Here is a 19,709-nt window from a genome sequence, read left to right on the forward strand (position 1 = left end):
GCCTCATTTTTCTCATTGCCCCTTTTGACGTGAAAAGAGAGGACCTGGCAGGAAGAGCCAAGTAGTCTTTCCAAATTAAAATGTTAGGATGTCATATATTATGTGCAGTCTTCATTTGTTTTATGTTATTCTCCTGTGTTCTACAGATTGAACTACTCCTTTAGAATAATGATGATTGTAAATATACCAATTTTATTAAGATAAAAAATGAACTTTGCTAGAATATTATATCCTTATTGAATGTTCCATTTCAACTCCATTCACAATAGGCAAACAGAGGAAAATACATTTTTGAAATTAAATTGTGAAAAATTGCCACTGTATTTACTCAAAAAAGAGAAAACAGACCAGGATATGCAGGAATTTTCTCTGTATATTTAAGCATTATATATGTAAAATTTAAAATAACCGAGAAGGATGAATGCTGTTCAAATAATGTGATGTTTTTGTTTTTCAATTCCTAATACCATAAAAAGGAGAACTACTAAAAAAACTATAGTACTATCAAATTCAGAGATATTCCCTCATTACATAACTTGAGTCAATGGTTTAATGGAAGGCATCTAAAGCAAGATTAAAACATACTAGATGTATAATCAAATGGATCAGCTTTTTGTAGATACAGGTTTATTCAACTGACTTCAAGCTAAACCAAGACAGATTTAGAAACGACTGTTTATCTTAGAGAAAAACTTAAGAAGGAAAGGAGCAAGTTCTTTTTAGCCAAGGATTAAGAATCTAAAACTTTGCTTGACTAAATGAAGTTTTCAATTACAAAATGGGAAACGGTTTCAAAAGATGTGTGGAAAATAAGAAAGCAGTAATACTAGATATCAGCTGTTCTAGTTTTCATTTCTGATTTCTCTGGGATCCTGTTAACTACAGAAGCTCAACAGCAGCACTGTTTCTTCTGTCTTTCATAGTATGACCATTGCCACAGATGCTTCACCCCACCTGTAATCTGGATTCTGGTTGCCAAACACCAGAAACTAATTTGCTTTATCTTCTCTTTTATTCTTTACTATTTGTTTTAAGAGTATTTATTGTTTTCTAGCTGTATCACCTCTGCATAACTACATAGGGATGCACATCCCTGCATAAGAACTCCAAACATTTTATTAGAATTCATAAAAATCCTTTTTGTAGGTTAAAACAAAGAAAAACAAAACAGCATCCTAAAGATAAATTTCACTACAAATGCCTGGTATCAGCGCTATACTGTTAAAATGTTATGAATTTACTTTCCTAAGGTCTTTATTTAGGAATAAAAATTAGTCTTTATATCTTGTGCAGATTCTGATCTTTGCTAACCTTGGGGACATGTCTAGAATGATATTATGGACTTGACTGATGAGGCAGAGCACAGTTTGTCCTCAGACTGTTTAGAATTTTAAGTAGTTTTTCACGTTAATGATTAATGTTACCTCTGTTTTATACAGAGCACAGAAAGCAACATGCTTTCTGATAATATACATGCTATTTTACAACTCAGAATCATCACTGTACAATGCTGTTGAAATTCAGTTAAATTAAAGTCAAAAGTCAGTTTGAATTGGGGTCAGCATAAGGGATTGAAAAAAGAACAGTTAACAACTTGGAGCTGGTTGCGTAATCATTTTGGCATCAGAAGAAACAGACTGCGTTAACCTTATGTACCGTTCTAATCTCACGCACCGGATTTAAAGCCCAGCATTTAAAAGCGTAAAGGTTTCATGGGGTTTTTTTATTCTTATGCACAACATTGAGCAGACTAACATAGGTGTTCCCATTCACTTATATTATGCCTGTTCATCAGAAAGTAAAATTTATCTCCTTTTTACCTTCAGAGGATTACAAATTTTTATACACTAAACTGATACAGATCTCTTCCTTTACTGCATTTCAAGCTCAAGCAAAGCATTTCAATTGCCAAGAACTAGAGGTCTGCGTCCCTTAAGGATGGTGAGCTTCTAAATTCCCGACTTTGATCAGTTTGCTCCATAACGCATCATTTTTTGGGTCCCATGATTACACTATGGTACATACATTTGGAATTTGGCTCTAAACCAGACAAAAAATGTTTGCGAACCCTTTAATAGATGGTGTACATACTCCGGTAACAAAGACTGGCCATATTTTCTAAACATAATAGGATTCGTATTTCACTCGGTACATAATGGTGTTACACAGTGCTTTACAGAAGCCAGAAAAATATTGTAGGGTGGCATGCAATATGTTTTGAGGAAAGCTAATACAGCTCATCTAAAATAAAAAAAAAGTAGGCTTAAACAAGAAATTTGATTGTGAAGGGGTTCTGACAGAGGAGACGCCTGGGAAAAAAGAAGACGTTCACCTCTAATGGTGGCATATATTTGGGGCTTGGGGATTATCAACAGCATGTCTTGTAGGAAAAAGAATCAGACAGGAAGAATCAAACAGAAGGTAATGGGAGAAGGGAAAGTGCTTTTAGTAAATTCTCCCTTTATGACCAAGTCTCTCCCTTTTTCTTTAAACACTGCCTACATGAGATGGACACTTAAGCATCTCCAGCACAGACAGGAGGACATGGAGCGTTTGAATCCAAAATCAGTGGAAGGAACAGGATTAAGAGAAAAAAATGGTTTTACACAGATGCATACTGGTAATCAAGCACATCAGCAGTATTCCCTAGCACAGAACAGGACGAAAACAAAGGGGTATGTAGAGAGGGAAATAATAAAGGAATCACATAAATAAATAAATATCTGAAATTTCACCATAGCTGCCCTGATTTGATGTGTGTCTCATATTTCTATTCTGAAAAGACTGGAAAAAGGGATACAACAGGTAAATCCTTTTGCTTCCCACCATCCACAAAACCCTAATACCCACATGTGCTGGTTTCACCTGGGACAGAGTTAGTTTTCTTTCTAGCAGCTGGTATAGTGCTGTGTTTTGGATTGAGGATGAGAATAATGTTGATCACACAGGGTTGTTTCAGTTCCTGCTGAGCAGTGCTCACACAGAGCCAAGGCCTTTTCTGCCTCCCACCCCACCCCACCCGCAAGTGGGCTGGGGGGCACAAGGAGCTGGGAGGGGACACGGCTGGGACAGCTGACCCCAACTGCCCAAAGGGACATCCCACACCGTATGGCGTCATGCCCAGCATATAGAGCTGGGGGAAGAAGGAGGAAGGGAGGGATGTTCGGAGTGATGGCGTTCGTCTTCCCAAGTCACCGTTACGCGTGATGGAGCCCTGCTTTCCTGGAGATGGCTGAACACCTGCCTGCCCGTGGCAAGGAGTGAATGAATTCCTTGTTTTGCTTTGCCTCCATGCGTGGCTTTTGCTTTACCTCTTAAACTGTCTTTATCTCAAGCCCCGAGTTTTCTCACTTTTACTCTTCTGATTCTCTCCCCCACCCCACTGGGGGGGAGTGAGCGAGCGGCTTGGTGGGGCTGAGCTGCCGGCTGGGGTTAAACCACGACACCACGGCAACTCCATTTCTTGGGAAAATGTGCACCAGATAAGTCACCTCAAGTTCTCACTATTTACTCTATGCACCAGCAGCCACCATCATAAGCCTATCAAAATCAAGGCAACTCATTCCAAATCCTGACTGACAGGCACTGATTTGTTAGCCAGCCTGATACGCATCCCAGATCTAGACAATGTAAAACGAAGGCACTTGAAACATGTTTCAGCACTCACAAGAGATATAAAATCTGAAGACTAAAATCAGAAATGTAAACAACAACATTGTTTAATAGGAAAGTTATACATTTGTAAGTTATGACCTAATACTAGTGGCTAGTGAGGCTGCCTTGCCACTGAACCAGCTACCGTACAACCCCTTAATTACCACATGTTGAATGCAGGTAGCTGTCTCACATCATTTAGAGCTCTATGCTACAGTAAAATTGTAGTCTCAAAGTACATTTATATTGCACGTCAAGCCTACGTCAGGACCCCAACTTGCTGGCAGTTCAAATTGTTAAAGCTGTAAGATAACCTCCATATCTCTCATGGTTACGGATTGACCAAGACAGCCTGCTGAGCTCAGTGATGCTGCCTCAGCAAGAAATGTGTAGCCATGGAGAAGCAGTTCTTCTGAAGAACTGAAGAAGCAGAACAGACTTCTCTATCACTGATCAGACACGGGCTGCACCCTTTGGCCAACACGAAGCAGGCTCCTCAGACGAGTGACAGCAGTGTCATTTGGCACTGCTCCCCAGCACAGGCCCCTATCTTGTTATTTAACAATCTTTTAACTATCAGATCTGCTCAAACTGCCTAGGAAATTGGTAACAGCAATTTTTGACTCATTACTGTATAGGGTGTAAGAAAGTATTTGTGTAGTAGCCAGAACGATGGAATTATTTAGGTACAACTGGCATCATTAGATCTACCACAACAGTTGGAGGATATTCAAATCCAGGCTTCCTGCATCAGATTAGCTCTGATGCAGGGTCATTATTTAATTTTTAGGAGGCTAATTATTTAATATTTTGTTCTATTATCTGAAGACAGACCTGAAAATGACGCAACAATCTATTTATTAATGCAATGCTGTGGTACCATGTAATTCTCATTGCTAGCACTTGAGATGGATACAAGTTTATTCAGATATAACATGATATAAAAACAGCGTATTTCAACATCTCTTGTTGTCTCAAATAATAGCAAGGCAATAATCATATAAAAAGGGGCCAGCTGTAATTATGTAATGTATCAGTGTGACATTTCCTATCAACATGGCGAAGTTAAGAGAGCAGCAGTGATGTGGCTCAGTGAACGTGGACTCATGCTTGTTTCAGCTCACGTAACAGGAACAAGGAAAAAAATGATACTATCCATAAATTCCCCCAAGAGTGATTATGAAAGAAGATGAAATCATGCATGAAGAACAGACTGAAACGCTGGTGTGACAGTCTCTACTCCCTCTCTCATTGACTCTGTTACCTATTTTTACATTCAAAGTGAGCTTATACTTTGCCCTTAATTTTAACAGCAAATAATTAAATTACCCTTTTAGTTTGAAGGACAAATTTACCTTTGATTCATTTGAATAATAGAAGGATAAGGCCAAAAAATACTACTGCAAACATGAAAATTGTTTCTTCGTCTCACTAGTTAAGGGTAAAAGATGGATATGTCAATCCTGTATTCGTTTTTCAGAGAATTACCGACTAGTTGAGGCTGGCAGGCACCAGCCTCCTCCTTTTGGAAGGCCACCTAAGCCCAGTGCCCCTGCCGAAGCAGGTCCAGCTACAGCAGGTTGCTCAGGGCTGTGTCCAGGTGGGTTCTGAATACCTCCAGGGAGGGAGACTCCACAACCTCTCTAGGCAACCTGTGCCCATGCTTGACCACCCTCACAGTAAAATGTGTTTTCTTCTGTTTAAATGGAATTTCCTGTGTTTCAGTTTGCTCTCACTGCCTTTTGGCCTTTCACGGGGCACCACTGAGAAGAGTCTGGCTCCATCTTCTTTACTCCCTCCCATCAGGTATTTACACACATTGATAAGGTCCCCCTGAGCCTTCTCTTCTCCACGCTGAACAGTCCCAGTTTTCGCAACCTTCAACTTGCTTGTCAGGCACTCAGCCCCATCATCCAGATCATTAATGACGTGAAACAGTATTGGCCCCCCTTATCGATCACTGGGACACACCATTAGTGATCGGCTTCCAGCTGGGCTTTGTTGTCACAACCCCCGGAGAGCAGCCGTTCAGCCAGGTTTCAGTCTCCCTCACTGTCCACTTTTCTAGTCCATGCTTCATCAGTTTTACAATTCACTCTCAAGAACAGAGGATGCAAGTTAAAAACACAGACAAAACATTTATATTGTCTGTGCATAAATTTTCAGACATGCAAAATGTTGACACGAGCAATTTGCACTATTTATATGAGAATATTACTGCTAGATATAAAGAACTTGTTAGAACTAATTAGAACAAAAATTGCTATTTCCTTCAGCTTCACAACCAGAGAAGAAGTGGGATAGCGATAGTAGAAGCAATATTTGAGGTAGTTAACAAAGCTAAATTGAACTACATTTATCTACATAATTAATTTAATTGGGCCCAGAGCAAGGATTTCTGATTTTAAATTATGAAAACATTAACTGATAACTTTTTAAAATTAATAATACCTTTTCATAAAGTCCTGCACATGTAACTGAACAATACGTGTTCTAAGGAACCAAACATTGACATGTATGCTATATTTATACATTACAGTTCATTAGCGACTCCGTAATCAAAAGATGTGCCACATGAGTTATTCCTTTTAATCTCCCAATCCATTTTGGTTCTCTAATTTGAACTTTTCCTTTTGTAATAAGTAGTCTACATTTCAACATTAAAATAATTAAAATAGAAGGTTTGATGTCTTTTAATTTAAAAAATAAAAATAATTTCTAGAAGTCTCTGAATTCCAAATGACAACAATTCACGGCTGAATTTAAACAGAGGTACGTTGATACATCACATTACACTGCAAAGAATGAACCCTGCCTTGTTATGACACTACTGATTAATCATACTTATGATTAGAATACTCCAGCCTTAGTGTTTCCAGATTAGATTAAACTGAATTTTACAGACACAGATTTTTCTCCACATTTTCCCCAGAAGAGTCTTGGTATATTTATTATACTATAAGATGTTATTCGTCTGTATGTGGGGCTTTCCTATTGTTATTGATCAAAACCACTCATATGTTCCATTATAACATATCATTTAATGTCAGTTTGGCTCTCAAATTTTGAAAATTATGTATTCCATTTCCAAATGTGGACACTAAAAATCTCCACTCTTGTTCCTTTTGTACAGTCCCATTCACAGGGAACTGGCAATTGTTAGATTTATACTAGTGCCATTCCAGCTTTGTTTAAGTGCAACAAGAACTGTTGACAAGTAACCTATATAATCAAAATAATTAGACACAGCAATTGTTATTAACTTACTTTAATTAACAACCAATTACTTTAAATATAGTCTAAGTACAAGGTTTCAGTTAAAGCTAGCTATAAAGAAAGAAGCAAGAGCATGTTTCTCCCCTATTATCGATATCGTTAGAACACAGACCAGAGTGACAAATGTGCCATTTCTAAACCAAATTGATTAAAATTAAGGACAGATTAACAGATTTTATAACTTTCTAATAATTTGTTCCATATATGTGGTAAAAGCTGGCTATATTTTCATGAAAGACAAATGAGCTGAACATTTTTCTTTAAGTGCAAAAGAGAAATTCCCCTTAATTGCAGAATTGTAATTGGTACCTCCATAATGACAACCCAAACATCTGCTACCTTGTTTTAGATCTGTTAAACTGAGGTTTTACTGCATGCCAATATTAGACTGGCTTCATGAGTGTTGCAGACACAGAAAACAGAGACAGGAGACAAACTGCATAATGCTGAGCTGATCAGGTAGTGAAAATTCAATTTCAAGGCAACATCTGCAGTTTAAAAAGTATATTTCCAAATTAGAACCAATATTAGGGATCTACATGTTTTTGCCAGCATTAAAAGCATTCATGCGTCCGTTTTAGGACTGAAACCTCATCTTTTAGATTTGAGGAAAGAGAGATACATTTTCGTTAGTTATAGCAGTGATCTAACAAGCAATTGTACATTTGGAAAATGTCCTTTGAATCACTCTAATACGTGCTATAGTAATCTATCAACAGTTTTCTCCCTAGCATTTCAAGACTTTTTCTCACCAAGGTTGCCTATGAAAACCTTATTCAATGTTTCTGAACACGTCATCATCAAAATTCCAGTTACATAATCTTCCTCACTTTTAATTAACTAGTTAAGTCTCACTCAAAATTAATCACATTTTTTAAAAACACCTCCATGAGTAGTCTGAAGTGCTTCTCATGCATGCTTTCTACTAGCCATTGTGCATGAATTTCAGCCACAAAGTTGTGAAACGCACACCATCTATTCCATGTTACCTGAAGATACCAACTCATTTAATTTGCATAACCTTCTCTACTCTTTTTACTAATTAGAACTGCAAATTTTGTAGTGCACTGTAGACATTAAATCATCATTTTAGACTAATAATTGGACAAAAAAACCAAAACCCCAAAAAACAGTGCCACTATCTGAAAAATATATACTGTGATAATGAACATACTGTGCAAGAATTTTATCATCCCATTAAATAACAGAAAATACATATGCACATCAAAATCCTGAATTTCAACAAAAGAAACAGTATTTACAGGTAGCTGATCTGTACAGACAGTCTTCATTTGCACAAAACTTATCAATACTTTGGATTTTCTGCTTTTCTACTAATTATATCTCAGATAGGAAAATGAAATTTCCAGAAAGACCAAACCAAAGCAAAAATCAGTTTTAATACTCACTGCCTTTCTGGTTGCAGCACGATTACAAACAATTTGTATAGTTTAAGGAGCTAAATTTAGTAAGTGCAAAGCAAATCTAGCCACATGAAACGTAAAAGGAAGTTTTTTTCACTTGACTTAAGCTACTGATTATAGCCCATCATAATTATAGATCTTCTCTGTTAATAGTACTCATTTCCAGAGTAAGGGAAAGGGTTCTTCAAGCATCCCTTTCTAAATGAGTCTAAAAACACTAACAGCAGCTCTTTCACTTACCATATGAAACATACTCCTCTTTAAATCTATACTAGCATGTATCAGCTGAAATTCTTTTTAAATTGGTTTTGGTTGGTTAGGGGTTGGCTTTTTGGGAGGCAAAAGCATGAGCTGAAGTGCAGATAATATGTTAGAGCAATGCTTCTCTGATATTTTCTCAGAGGGACTTTTTTTGCCTGATTGGTGGGGTAATGTTTGAGATGCATTATAAATTCAGTCCTCTGGCCAGTCCCTCTCCTTGTCAGCATACTAAGAATGACGCCTTTGCTGGGCAGAATAGCAGACTGTGAGACTGCAGCCAATTTTTATCTGATTATTCATTCAGAAGGAAATGGGACAGGAATGATGGAGAGGCTGAACACCCTGTCCTCCTTTATAGGAAAATTCTCCCCGAAAAACTTGTCTCTCACCTCTTCCAAATAGCCTCTAGCAAACCAGCATTGAGCACTGTCAACCCTTCTCCTTTGGAGTGAAGGCAAGAGTAAGGTAACTTAATTCTCTGCTCACTTGAATAAGTAGAAACCACAGAAAACTAACAACGGCGTAAGAAATACGCAGTGCCACGTTCTAACGTGCTCAAGACTTTCATTCAGTATGATGAACGATGAGCTACATCTACTGCCCAACACCCATTCGTAATTTCAGATGGATGAGATGTGCCAGCGCCTCCATAAAGACTTGCCAGTAGCCAGCCATACTCTTTTGCTGTGTGTGTTTGCACTTACACGAGACAGGTTTGTAATAGTACTTACGAAAGTTGCCCAAAATTTTTAAAGCTTCCTTCTAGAAGCTTAATTTTTCCATGCAAGGTCTGTCATTTCTTCAATGATGCTAAGGAACAGTATAGTTTTGATTACGTTAAAATACTCTAGCAACCTTTCCTTTGAAAACCTTCCGTTTCCTCTGCTAGACTCCAGCTGGGAAAGGATTTTATGTGACAGATGCCTTCTGCCTTCTGTCCCTCAAAGTCATATGCCCCTGAGAAATCAGATCCATCAAAGTCATATGCCTTTGAGAAGTCAGCGCCCCTTGCAGTTTGCTCCGAATCTGTGGTTACAATTCTTCAGAATCCCATCCATCCTAGAGATTTTTCCGGCTTATCTGGCGCCATCTCTAAAAGCAGAAAGGCCATCATTTTTGGACACCTTCCCACACTCACTTGTAAATAACACAAAAATATGACTGATTGGAATGCAGAGGAGCCAAGAGCTTCACATACAAGAAGAGAAAACTGGAAACTTGAAAGAAAAATCACTAGTGGGGTCTACCTGCAGAAGAAAGCAGGAACTAGAATTTGAAGCATATTAAATATCCAGTTTTTTACTTACTGGATATTTAATACCAACTTTCTAGGACTAGCTGTGACTCAAAAGAAAAGAAAAATAATATTTTGCTTACATTAACAGAAATATAATAAATCTTAAGTACAATTTCATTCACAAAGAACAGCAGTGCCAAGTCAATTTGAAGTCTTTCTCAAGTCTGTAAAGTAAGTCCTGCACATTTATTGCTCTGAAATTAGCAAGATGTTTTCTGTCATATACTTTATTGCTGATCTGTTGTGTTTCAGGCATCGTACCAGTTGAGGGGTTTTTGGGTTAGTTCTTTTTTTTTTTTCCCCAGAGGAATAAACCACATTGGAGTTCTGAGGGTAAAAAGAAAACTTACTAAAACTATATAATATATAGTATATATTCATGTAACATATCTGAAAGAAAATTGTCATATTTCATTATAAGGTGATTCACCCACCGCATTGTTTTCTAATAAGCCTATTTGTGTATCTTTCTTTGATTATAAAACCACTACCATTTTCTATAAAATTGGTATTAAATTATCGCATTTGAAATTATTATCTTCCTGTTCCTGATGATGGAGAACACAAAGAAAACCTACAGTAAAACAGATGTGCCTGAAGTAAGTGGTTTACACCCACTCATGTAAAAACAAAAGCTCCCATCAGGAAAACATGCTCCCTGATAATATCCCCTACAAAGTGTTAACACTAAATTCTAACCAGCATATCAATCAGCCCCAAAGTGTGATGCCTTTATCTCAGTGGGGTATCATAGGCATGAAAAGAAGTACGTATTAAAATCATGCATTGTGCCAACACATTTTATTAACAAAAACCCCCAAAACTGGTCCTAAAAATGATCAGACAACAATAAGCAATATTTATATATCTAGATGAAAACACTTTGGAATACCTTGCAGGAAACGTTGACTTTTAAAGCCTGCATTCATCAACAGGCGTATTTGGAAACAGTTGGCAGTTATCCCTATGAGTGAATCATCTTATGCCATTACAAGATGAGTGGAAAATAAAAACATGAAAGTAGGATAAATAACATAGAAGAAAATCCTATGCAAGATAATAGGAAAAAGAGTTGTTGCATCATAGCAAGTTAAAAATCTAATTTACTCATTTTTATACAAGCAAGCAGGGAAAAAAAAAGGCTAATGTGGTAAATGATATTATGGTAACAAAAAGCTTCCAAGTGACTGTCAGTCCTGTTTATAATCTTGCAGTGATTATTTATTCCAGCAGGAATAAACAGAATCTGCAATTACCAAACTGTGAAGGCAAAAGAAGGCCAGTATGAAGGAGGTTATTATTCCCTTGTTTTCTGTCACATGAAGAAAGAAAATAAAGAAATATAATGTAACTTGATCATAAACTTTTAGCTAGTATGGGAATAATTTGTCATGCTACGTTCTACAGTGCAGGATTATTCTATTTATTCATCTTCTCTTCCCACGTCCATGTGGTGCTGAGGCAGGACCATCACCCCTTTCTTTGATGGAAAAGGAGAGCAGGAATTAAGGAAAAGAGTTGCTAGGAGCTGCAGTCCTCCTATTGCCAAGTTCATTTACAATTACAGCTTACTGTATAATGAGAACTTCAGTGAAAGTACTAGCTCTATCTGAGCACGTTCATCTCACCTTCTCTACCTGTAACATTTCTGCCATATTGTGGGGAAACCTGCCTTGCCTCTGACAACCTGGCCACTAATGAAAATATGCAACATTCCAGAGAGTATAACAATGTCAATGGCAGATTTACAGGATGGCCCTGCTCCGATCTCTGCTCCTAATCCCTCTTTGCTTAGGGAAATCCATCCCGCAGACAACTGCCGAGAAGCTTTCTGGGCAGCTGATTCCATTCTAGCCCTCACACACAACTCTCAAAAACGAAGACTTTATTAAAAAAAAGCTTTTTGCTAGCAAGACAAAGCCCCTGTATCCCGATAGCAGAAAGCGCGTGACTGGGATAACAACATGGCCTATGCTTTACACATTCAAGTAGTCTTTTCTAAACACAGTTATTTCCATTATTAACTCCATAGCTCATTTAGTGAGAAAAGCTGTATTTGTACCTCTTATTATATAAAACTGCAACGGCAAGTGATGTGTGAAGATCATTGCTCTCTGCTAATTACCATTCCTAGAAGCAGAGACAATTAACTACATGATCTATTATCTCTAATTATTATTATTTACACAGTAAATAATATGCACACTATAGGTTGGTTTTTTCCTGCCTAGCTTATTCTGAGAAAAGGCTTACCAAGGACTTTATGAACAAGTTTTAAAGAAAATATTGTTGGGAATTTTTTTGGTGATGATTGTCTTGCTTATATATAGAAAGATACTTTGGCCTGCATTGTCTGGTCCCATCTATAATGTATATCTACATTATACAGTCATATAACACTCTGGGAACAAAATAGGGAAATTGAGATAAAGATATAAATTTACCTATAATGGTAATAAATTTGCCTATGAAGTAAAAGCTCTTACAAAATATACAGATTTTTAGAAATCGGTTCAATCAAGTTTCAATCAAATCAAATAAATTTTTAATTTTACATGGATCAAATGCACCATTTAGCTGAAGACTCAGAAATGCTACAGACAATATTTTAACACCATCATCTGAGCACTTCAAAAACAAGAGCGTATACAATTTTCACAAATTTCCATTACCAAACTAACATGCTGAAAGCAGCCAATAAAAGACATACAGTACTATCCTCAAGTTACTTGACTCCTAAGAGTGCCTGACTGACCTAAATCCAACCCTACTGAGTTGGAAGATGCCACCCTGAAAATCATACATGGATTTTTTGCAAAGCAGATTTTCCTCTGTGTTTCTCCTATCGTATATTTAGTAACTTATCGTACCCCTAAGATTGCAGAACACAAACTGTAAAACCTGGAGCAGAGCTTCGCGAGTTCATACAAATCCACTTGTTCTTTTTCAGACCGTGAAAAAAATAGTATCTTTGAATTCATCAATCTGCCAGCTGAGGATTCTCCTCTCAGTACATTTTTCTGTGACGTCTTCTGGATGGCTTTAAATACAGCAGAAGAAGAGGATTTTGCCATTCCGAATGTATGCCACAGTGACAGGGCAGGAAGATGATTCAAGCCTGTTGCTCCTTCCTCTTGCCTCCCTCATCCAAAGCCAGATGACACGGACAACAAGCCAGTCCAGTGCCGTTACATGGGCTAAGTTACAAAAATTCATCCCAGATACGTTTCTCACTGTTTACTGATTTCCAGGATTATCATGTAAGGATAAAACCTTCCACAGATCTATCCTTACATGCAATGGCTATTAAACAGCACTCCTCCTCCTCCCCATCCTTCTCAACCTTAAAACACAAGTTACTGAAATCTTGACACATTACCTAAACGTGGAATTTATTTTTGAGCATCGCCTGGCGGAAGAAAGCCATCTTTCTTCCTTACATTCCAGTTTTACTTCCCCCCCCCTCAGTGTGCCCTCATCGCGACGTTCTGCTTTCTGGAGTTCTCACCCTTCTTCCCCACAGCTGGCCTGCTTCCCTGCAGCCCAGGCAGCCTGACTGACAGCCGGGCGGTGCCTGGCAAAGGGCTGATCTTTTCACAGATTTCAAGTCAACAACTGGAGCTGCCAGTTGTATTTGCAGCTTAACGTTAATGGCAGGGAACTACAGAAGGAATAAAACAGAATTTAGGCCAGGCCATTTACTCGGGTTGTCATTTAATGTTATCATAAATGAAAGCTTTCCTCAATCTATCCTTGTTAATTTTTTTACCACTTCTGTCCCCATTTCTGTCCTCATTTTTTGCGTATGTGTTTTTGTTGGGGGTTGTTGGGGTTTTTTAAAGCATCTCTTTTAACTTAGAACGTTGTTAGCAGCAATGGGTGAACTTATCTGGATAAAATAAAACCTTCATGTACAGTAAAAACAAATGGTAACTTTATCTGTATTTTAACACAAGAAGCAAAGAGCTTGAGAATAGGCTTTAAGAAAACTGTACCTGAGAGTAAAAATCTCTTTCCAATTTCAAATACCAAAATAACTAAAAATGTAGTTTGGAGGATAAAAGCTATCTTCTCATGGTTGTTCTTCGAATAAAGAAGAGAATTCTAGTGACATCCAATAGCAGTTTCATGTAGTATGACTGCCGTTGGCAGACAGCTACAATAAAGTACAGGCTCTTTTGCTGTTGCCTCAGGAAATACAAATTCTGATGATTTTCTGTTGATAGGTATGGCATAATCTGATCTACTGGGTTTTGAGCTTTGTGTAAGAAATGACATAAACAATCTTTCCTAAACAGTTAGGGTTTCCTTCGTCCATTCCATTTTGAAAACAAGACTTCACATAAATACACAGACACATACATATAGAGAGATAAAAGAAAAGCTCTATGCCCTGTCAGACAAGAATGAGAGAGCTGGAAGCAACTACTGTTAAAAAGATATGACATTTCAATCCTCTTTTCCATCACTGATAACTTTATACATTAATGTGGGGAAATATACGGAAAAATCCATAAACCAACCTACTACTTCTCAACTTTTCAAATTATTCAGTAGGAACCTTGCAAGTATCCATATTCCCCCAAACAACTTTAAAGCTGTTTTCAAGAAGGCCTTACTATTTTGAAAGTTATGAAATTATGAAAGGTAAAAGGGAATTACAGTAAATTTCTGATGGCTAAATAATATGTGTGTGTATATAGATATTATTCTTGAGACAATTTTTCATCCAATTAAAAAATAAAAAATTAGACAAGATTAATTCAAGTATTTGATACATGAAATCCAGTCTGTAAATTTTATTTAAAAAAAAAAAAAATCTGTAAGAGAGAAGTGTATTTTGTACTTTGGACACCTTTTTAAAGACCATTTCTGACAGGAACACTATGTCTCCCAGCGACCCAGAGAGCTGTACTTCTTCTGGATGCAAATATATTTCTCACAAACAAAAAGAACCCTTCACCTGGCTACTACATCCATGTTCTCAATACCCACAGTAGATTTTAGTCTATTCCTGCAAAGCAGCTGTTGTGCTAAAATCTTGTTTTCTATTACTTTTACCATTTCGCTTCTGTGGAATGTAATTTCTTCTTATGGTTCTCATCTATTACAGGTTACCTCCCTGCTCTGCCAGCCTCCCCCCACCCCTTTCCTCCCAGCAAGTATGAAGTGCATTCATTCCAGTATTCTGCATCAATCAGTCAAAAGAACTATGTATTCATAACAACAAAATTCTGTGCCCAAATCTCTTGACCTGCTTTCAGTATAAAGAAGGTAGAAATTTTGTTCCACTTATTAAAATAAGATCTTGCATTTTATATTCAGGAAAAAGTAATTACACAAAGCAAGAAGGTGAACTAACACCTTCCTTTCTCTCCTCATCAATCTTAATGGCCGAGTCGATGTGGCAGCCCATCCTGCTGCTGTGCGCCATGCACGCCTGCAGCGGCCTGCGTCCTCAGCGTCATTCTCCCACGGAGGGTGACCACCGCTCTCCCCCAGAATAAACTCCTCTCAGGGAAGCTGGTGGGGAATCCCTCTTCCCCCCTGCCGGGGTAACGGGGGGCCCTCAGAGCCGTCTCCGCAGCCTTGCGAGGAGAGGTCTGGCTGCGTGTACAGCAAAGGCCCTCATCTCGGGCTGTGGCAGGAATGTGGTGGGAATTTGGGTGCTGGCAGCGACCTTGGCAACTCCCCTGTTTCCTTAGACAGATGTTGTAGCATCATATGCAGGAGTTCTTCTGCCATACAATAAACAGGAAACATTGCTTTTTCTCTTCTGGCTGCAAGAAAATTGTCTACATTCTTTTTTTTTTGCTTCATTCGCCCCTTTCGGTTTTATCCAATAGAAGCCTTTTTGTTCCAAAAGTCTTACAAGGTCACATTTGTTACTTGACTAACAGCTACCAACATGTAGACTAACATAACATATAACATGTAGACATTACTTCATTTCCTAGGCTGGCAGAAGCTGTAGAAGGGAGTGAATGGTTTGCACTTCTCTGTGATCTCTGTGCCTCTTTTCCTTTGAGATCCTCAGTTAAAGGATGCCACTACATTGTGCCACATACTGTGCAAATGCAGTAATGATACTCCAGATCGTCAGAACTGAAAACAGTCCTCCTGATGCAGATCCAGATATTCACCTAATACAGGCATAAGTAGCTTTTTTGCTCCCTGGGCCCCTATCAAGTACGCAATGAAATGCCTGTCTTAGATCCTAACAATAAAGGCTTCAGCTGGGTCTTTTCCACTCATGCTGAAAATCACTCAACGAAATACTAATTGTGATCTCTTCTTATTAAGGACACATTATACCCATCCTGCAAGCGTCATCTATGCCCTCTGACAGTTTTCAGGAAATTAGAAGAAGGAGAAATACTTTTCTAATTAAAACTGAATTCATGCAAGCAGGAGCCCAACAGAAGAGTTCAAATCACTAGTTTTGGTATTTGGAGTCTCTATTTCATTATTGCTCCATGATATTCAAGATCGATGTACTTGTGCTCCATGTACAATCAAAGTATTCCCAAAATGCAAATTTTGTTTTCCGAGCAGGAGATGCTTTACAGTCCTCATTACAGCTTATATGCAAAAATGCATGAAGTCTAATTTTTACTTCCATGTGAGAAAGCTATGTAAAACATGAATACTGGAAAAAAAAGGTGTTCTGGAGAACAGCTTCACCTAAACAGCATAAAAGCAGCATTAAAGTTGCTCTGAAGCTAACGGAATGCAAAATCAGCTCACCCAGTAACAATCCTTGGAAAGCATTGAAAAGAACTATATTTAATGATGCTATTGTTCAGTTGGAATAATTTGTGTTTAATTTCTCAGGGAAATTCAAATCCTTTATCCCAAGCAGTGATATTATTTTCTTTTTATATTTTTATCAATGGCTCAATTGCCCTTTAATCAAAAGACAATGCAAGAGGGAATATTTCTCATTCAGCAGAGCATCTTGACTAATTTTATGGTCCCATATGTGATCACTCGGAACAGAAGTTCATACAAAGCACAATTTACAGCATATGCATAACTAGATAACTAAAAATAGAATATGTAAAATTCAATCGTAGCGACATAAGACTTATATGCCCTTTGGGTTTGAGCTGATATTCACAATTTGATTAAATACGCTCTAAGAATGTGTGCACAAGTATGCATTCAGTATTAGTAGCTAGAAAAATAATTCTGTACACTTCATCCTGGAAACAACTCCCTTATGTATTTTTTTACTCTATTTATTTACGATTTAAAATGAATGAGGGCTATGGAACACCACCTTGTATCTTAAACTTTAGCTTAAGCTTGTTATAAACAATGACTAAAATGAACTCCTCTGACATTGGAGTTATCATTCTCGTGGGGTCCATACCACAAGGTCTGATCTTATGATGCTGTCATAATAGCTAAAAAATCACCATTACTTTTACACAGATAAGTTCAAGTAGTCATCTAATATGCATGCAGGACAAAGGTGATTTCCAGAGGATTTCACCCATTTCTCAATTTTACAGAGAATCAATCTCTGTGCAAAGCTAAAAAAGAACTGCAGTGGTGAAATACTGATTCTTTTTAATAGGCACATACAACTAATTTCAACAAGAAGCAATGAAGTCAAGCCAGAGTAAAGAAAAAAAAAATCAAAATTATATTGAACCAAAGTGAAATTTTAGAGCTACTATTGACCAGAAATTTTTCAGTCAAATGAAACTATCACCACAGCAGAAAGACAGAACATTAAACTTAATATTACAGATGCATCACTCTGGAAAGTCTGATGCCTTCCCATGCCTTAGTCAGAAACCTAAAACTATTCTGAGATTCAGAGAGGGCGAACCGATATGGAAGTTGAACAGAAACACTTTGTTACTGTGTTTGATCTCAGGCATTCAAAATGAACAGCAAAATATAAAACAAATGAAGCACAGCTGACGCTGAGTCTTGCTCTGCCAGTTACACCTGACTTAACTACCAACCAATCTGCCTGCCCTCCGCCTTGTTGTTTCTTAGGAATGAGGAAAATTCTGCCAACATCGGCAACGTTCTCTCAAAGCCCTCCCAAAGTCATCAGCTAGGACTGATGCTGGTGACCAGCATTACCACTGTAGCAGTTATACAAACACAAATTTATATAGCTACCTATTATCCTTCATCCCAATTTGTCTGTATTACCTTGTCTTAATCCCAGCCTGTGTGTCGAGGATGAGTTTGATTCTATTTCTCTTTCTACAGAAGTACCTCACCTTACTTGGGCTGTAACAACATTAAAATAACCAAGATGTATGTTCCTCTCCCCAACAATCAAATGTTATACTGATTGGTGACAGTATGATTTACCCAGCAATAGTAAAATATTCTTGCTAATTTACAAATATGCAAAAATTAGATTCCAAAAAGCCATCGCCATAGAATATCCACACTGAGCTATTACACAGCATTTACACTGAACCACCTGAGAATGGAAAGCCCATCTTTCATTTCAGCTAACCTGCTTGATTTTGACCTGGACAGACCATAGGACAAAGACAGAATAAGATCCAGGATTCAGCTGGGAACTGGTGCTGCTAGTCGGATGCTCACCACTGAAATCAGTGCGTAGCCGAGTGAGCTCTGCTTTTCCAGGGTATCTGAACTCCAAGTCAAAAGGACGAGCGCCAAGCTCAGTTGACTAGACCTGTTTGTCTGCACAGCGCAACAGCAGAGGCGCACTCATATTGCTGGCTGATTTCAGCTGGAAGGTGGCACCTAACAGTATCTTCCTGAGCTGATGGAGGCTTTGTGTGATTCCCTGTCCCCTCCTGATGCAGGAAGCAGCTCAAGCTGCCTCAGCGGCTGGTTCTCCCTACGTTTCCCTTTCCAGAGAGCTTTCAGCAAGAACAGAAGAGCGAGTGCATCACAGCACAGATGACTGTCTGAAGGGTGCCTAAGCTGTGCCTTGCCTTCAGACACTAACCCTGGCTACAGAATCCTCAGGAGCATTCATTTCAAAAACACCTTCACCACAAACACACTTTGCGTATCTGCGTCAAGTTTCTCTAAACATTCTTCTTCCAAGTGTTGATTGTTACTAACATCCAGATATTGACCTAGCAAGAATTAAAGGACATATATGCTCCAGCACTCAGTAGTATTTCACCAATTGTTTTCTGTGGTTGTGTTTTAAAAGACTACTTCTAAAACAAATGTGAAGTGCATGCAAGACTATTACACAGCTCAGCATACAGCTACAAAAAGGACAATATATAAATTCATAAACTAAAAAAAATGTATTTGTTCTGCAATATTAAGCTTGACCTTTCAAAGAACAAATCTATTGGAATTGCAAAAGTTTGCAGCCTCTAATTAGCTCTGTACAGCAGAATCTAATGCCACAAACAAACATGATATTTCCATTTTGCCCTCCTTTACAGACTGAATAAAATACTTCTGAATATTGAAACCAGAATGAAAAAAGATCATTAACCTCATTGATTTAACCAATCCAATTTGTCCTGTTTGAGAATTAATTGAAAGTTTTTAGACACACAAAGATAATTTTACACATATGAAGTCTCAGTGAAAACGAGTGACGTTAGCAATTTTACCTGCACCAAAAACTGGGCCATCCCAATCTAACAGCAGCAGGAGTTTTTAAAATGTAGCATGGTCTTGTACTTATAAGTACATCCCTATCCTTAAAAGAAAAACATAAAACACATAGATTTTACGGCACCTGTTCTCATTTTGAGGACCTCAGCAGTACTTAACGCTTCATAATCAACAACAGGACCTTAAGGAATTAACAATGCTTAAAA

At 37.9% G+C, this 19,709-nt stretch overlaps 1 protein-coding gene across 1 annotated transcript in view; it reads right to left on the reverse strand.

The window, feature by feature from the left end:
• ATP2B2 (ATPase plasma membrane Ca2+ transporting 2) overlaps positions 1 to 19,709 on the reverse strand; it is a 440,022-nt gene that overhangs the window by 58,318 nt on the left and 361,995 nt on the right. The window lies entirely within an intron of this gene.

This window comes from Ciconia boyciana, chromosome 11 (genome assembly GCF_034638445.1).
Source record: "Ciconia boyciana chromosome 11, ASM3463844v1, whole genome shotgun sequence".
NCBI classification, from domain to species: Eukaryota; Metazoa; Chordata; class Aves; order Ciconiiformes; family Ciconiidae; genus Ciconia; species Ciconia boyciana.